Raw genomic sequence first — 4,908 nt, 5'->3', positions numbered from 1 at the left:
GAGGTAAGTTCCCTCTACGCCTACTTTCTGGAGGATTTTTTTCATAAATGGGTTTTGAATTTTGTCAAAAGCTTTTTCTGCATCTATTGAGATGATCATATGGTTTTTCTCCTTCAATTTGTTAATATGGTGTATCACACTGATTGATTTGCATATACTGAAGAATCCTTGCATTCCCAGGATAAACCCCACTTGATCATGGTGTATGATCCTTTTAATGTGCTGTTGGATTCTGTTTGCTATTATTTTGTTGAGAATTTTGCATCTACGTTCATCAGTGATATTGGCCTGTAGTTTTCTTTCTTTGTGACATCTTTGTCTGGTTTTGGTATCAGGGTGATGGTGGCCTTGTAGAACGAGTTTGGGAGTGTTCCTCCCTCTGCTATATTTTGGAAGAGTTTGAGAAGGATAGGTGTTAGCTCTTCTCTAAATGTTTGACAGAATTCGCCTGTGAAGCCATCTGGTCCTGGAAATCTATGGCTTTTGAGCATAGCATGGCTACCAAGAATGACTATAGTTAATCCTCTCACAAAATCCTTCTTAGCAAGCTCTGTTTCCTTTATGTCTCAAATATTACCACTAAACTTATCTTCTGTATTTTCCATTTTGATTTCCCTTTTTAATCTCTTTCTCCTTCTTTTGGACAGCATGGGCCTTAAGGTTTTTAGGAAATTGAGCAGGGGAGAATAATTGGGCTTAAAAATCCTTCTGCATGGGCTTCCTTGGTGGTGCAGTGGTTGAGAGTCTGCCTGCTGATGCAGGGGACACGGGTTTGTGCCCCAGTCTGGGAAGATCCCACATGCCGCGGAACGGCTGGGCCCGTGAGCCATGGCCGCTGAGCCTGCGCGTCCAGAGCCTGTGCTCCACAATAGGAGAGGCCACAACAGTGAGAGGCCCGCATACCGCAAAAAAATTTAAAAAAAAATCCTTCTGCATGTAGAATTACTGAAAAATAGAATATTCCTAGTTAGTTGAACTTTTTTTTTTTGTAGCTTAAAACAACACACATTTATTATCTCACAGTTTCTGTGATTCAGAGTCTAGCCCTGGTTTACCTGGGTTCTCTGCTTCACGATCTCGCCAGACTACAACCAAGGTGTTAGTTAGGCTGTATTCTCATCTTGAAGTTTGACTGTGGAAGGGTCCACTTTGAGGCTCACTCAGGTTGTTGTTCCTTGAAGCTGTAGGCCCTTAGCTCCTACAGGCTACCTGCAGATCCTTGCCATGTGGGTCCCTTCACAGGCAGTTCATAGCATGGGTGTTTGCTTCTTCAAAGTCAGCAGGGGAGTGAGGGCAAGACAGCCAGCAAGATGGAATCTTATAAGCATAACATAATCATGGGAGTGACATTTATCACCTTTACCATAATCTATTGGTTTGAAGCAAGTCACAGGTCCTATCCACACTCAGGGGAGGGGATCATACAAGAGGGTGAACATCAGAAGTTGGGATCATAGGGTCACTAGATAGTTCAACTTTTAAACTTGTTTTCACAGATGATTTCCTTCCTCCCTTATGGATTCCTCAAGAATCAGTTTTTAAATTGTGAGTTAAGAATAATGGTTTGCCTTAAACTTTTTGTGAAATGAGGTGGGATGTCCACATAGCTAAAAAGAACCAAAATAATTTGCTCTTCGTGTATTGAGGCAACTGAGACTATTCATTAAAGGGGATGTATACTTCGAGCTATTTCTCAGTCACCTTCATGCTTTTTACTGCTGGCTTCCCTTTATCACAGGCACGGTTCAGAAGTACTATGGCTATAAAAGCAAACAAATCTCTGTGTAATGAGCATCAGGTAGTTATCAAACCCCTGGCCTCTTAGCAACAAGATTTCGTTTATCCAAAATTAAATCCACAGCTATTAATATTTAGTATACTAAATATTTAGCTATACTAAAATTAAAATCCATTTGTAAACATTTACCTAGTTCACAGCTTCTTCAATACTGGCAAATAGTGTATAGACAGGAGTGATAAAATTATTCATTAGATTTTTTTCCTGCACCTAAAACTACATACAGTGACTCCCTAATAACCTTGGATTTGCTTTCATGAAGAATCTAATCACTGCTTTTCTACTTGTGTGTGAAGGAATAGGAAGAAAACATTACCTGTTAAATAAGCCAATGTGCTGCCATTAAATAACTAGAGTGATGACTAGCATGATTGTTTAGTTTTTCTAAATGTTATTCTTATAATTTGTAATAATTGTTATTCATTCACAGCAGACCTGGAATGGTGAGAGAGAACTGTGAATTGAGAGTCATTTAAGGTAGATGGATCTGTCTACTCCTTCCACTGTGTATTTGTCTTAAAAGATTAGGTTTTAATATAACTGATGAATGATAGTTTATGAGATGCTAAACAACTTTTAATATTTGCCTTTGAAATAAAGTTAATTTTAGAACAAAATTTCACTTAAAGATGGTTCCATTAAAAAATCCTTCTATTCATTGGAAGATAACCTAATTTAAATAGCTCTAGGGTGCAAAAAAGCTTGCCAGGTGTGGGCTTCCCTGGTGGCGCAGTGGTTGAGAATCCGCCTGCCGATGCAGGGGACATGGGTTCGTGCCCCGGTCCGGGAAGATCCCACATGCCGCGGAGTGACTGGGCCCGTGCGCCATGGCCGCTGCGCCGAGAGACCACAACAGTGAGAGGCCCGCGAACCGCAAAAAAAAAAAAAAAAAAAAAAAGCTTCCCAGGTGTATTCTGAGGCTATGTAGATTAAAAGAAGCACAAGGAGTGTCTGAGATCTGTGTATATAAATAGATGTTACCTCTCTCTCTCTAGGTAGGGTGGTAGAGATATTCCTCTAGCCTGAGTCAGAAAGTTCCTTTCCATAAAAGTAAGACTTCTGTTGCACCCTAAAGGAGAAGAAGGATGGATTGTGCCAAAAATAAAGGAGGGGGGCTATTCATAGATAAAGAAGATTCTGGGCAATGCGTGGAACTAGAGAAGAGATTCTGTATGAAGTTTAATCACACTGGAGATCAGAATGGTGACTTTGGACCGCATATGCAGTGATGACCAAGGGACACAAACCTGAGGTATAAAAGACTTTTGTATGAAAGCAGATGGCCACACACTGTCTCACGGAGGAGGTGGCTACCCAGCGCCCCGCCCCCCAACCAAGGCCCTTACTCTGGAAAGTAATCAAGCCGTTGTGTGCTCTGTGACCTACCCTGAGAATTGCTCCCATTCTTCCCTTGTTTCCTTTCTTTTCCTCAAATTCCATAGCAGGAAGTTGTAATGCCAACTAGTTCAAATACCTAGAGATGCACTTTTTTTCCGTGATATTCCTCTTCCTCATTTCTCTAGTTCTTGCCACATCTGTGGGAAAGCACATTTTGAATTCCAAACAGTTTAAAAGCAAACATCTGAAATATGCCAATTTGGAATATGAGAATTTTCTCCCTAGGCTCAAGGAACTCATATTGTTACTTATTTTAATATACATTTATCCATCTTTTTACACCTGCATTTACTAGGTATTGAATACATGAAAAAGTAAAAAGAATTAATACACTTCCTAGTAAATACACATATATTATTCTTATTTATTTATTATTCTTATAGACCTGGGGCTATAAATTCCATCAGGACAATCACCTCACAGGTATAATATCAAGGACCAGGCTGAGATTTATTTTTAAATTTTGTTTAAAGTTATTTTACAATTACTTACTTTCAAACAGAATTATAATAATTGATCTATTACCCCTTCCCAAAAAAGACTGGGGAAGAGAGAACACGCAGAAATTCAGGGCAATGTTTTACTGTTTCTAATGTTTCTGTCTTCGTTACAGTGAGTGGTTTCATTGTGACTTAATCGCCGGATACATGGGGGAGATTTCTCCAGAGGGAGAGAAGGTGAAGGAGAGGTAACGGCTTCTGAGTGACCCCAAGTAGCCAACGCAGGGTCCAGGTGGCCACGGCATTCTCTTCAGAGGTTAATCCCTTTTTTTGTCTTTTAAACAGAATGGTAATCACCTGTGATAAAAACCAAACCAACTCCACACTGCTTCCTCTCCAGCTCTACCTCCATCCGCAGTCAGCCAGAGGTTTGACTCTTCAAATAGGATGTTTGCAGTGAGACAGGCAAGAAGCCCCCAAAACTTTAACTCTCTAAATTCCTGAAGATGGGCTTTCACACGAACCGAAGGATTTTAAAGCGTGTAAGTCTTCTCCCTCCCCATTTGCCAGACACCTCAGGGCCCACCCTGTTTGCAAGGGTCTGGCCAGGAAAAGCACTCATGTCCGCTATGCCCGGATGGCCGTTGCTGCTATTGTGTCTCACTGGCACTCGGTGTCTTTTTTTGAGGCTGGCCTTCCATTATCACAGGTGGTTACTGTTGTCCACTGAGTGATTGTACCCACAGACCAGGTGGGGCACAAGCCTGAAGTGATCCTTTTAATCAGGACTCTCCTTCCCTCAATGCCAGGCTTAGCCAAGTAGGACCCTCAGTGGGGCGAGCCCCATGCAGGACATCCCCACCCTGGAAGCTCTATGTCACCGCTGGTCCTGGCATTCACCCCTTGGGGACCAAAACCACTGTCCCCACTCCCTCTCAGGCTGGTCAGTTTCTTCTTTCCAACTCTTGAAGCACAGGGGACTGATGACCCCACTCCCTAGGACATAGAGATCTGGGCTTATCCTTCTTCAGGCAGCCACCCTGGGAGGCAGGCATATCCAGACCGCCCTGGCATCTCTCACTCTAAAGCTGGAAGAAAAGTCATTTTATCTGCAGGGGCACATATGGCAGATAAGCTGCTGAAGCAGGAACTCATTTTAACTTTCGTGCCTCTCCCTCACCCACTTTTCTGGATATCACTGCTCATTCCCACCTACCACCCCCAATAATTGCCATGTTTCTAAAGTTTCTCAGTCCCTCAAACCTCAATGCC

The sequence above is a fragment of the Physeter macrocephalus genome, chromosome 1 (assembly GCF_002837175.3).
Source record: "Physeter macrocephalus isolate SW-GA chromosome 1, ASM283717v5, whole genome shotgun sequence".
Taxonomy (NCBI): Eukaryota; Metazoa; Chordata; class Mammalia; order Artiodactyla; family Physeteridae; genus Physeter; species Physeter macrocephalus.
The sequence above is the reverse complement of the archived record's forward strand: the minus strand, read 5'-3'. Positions refer to the sequence as shown.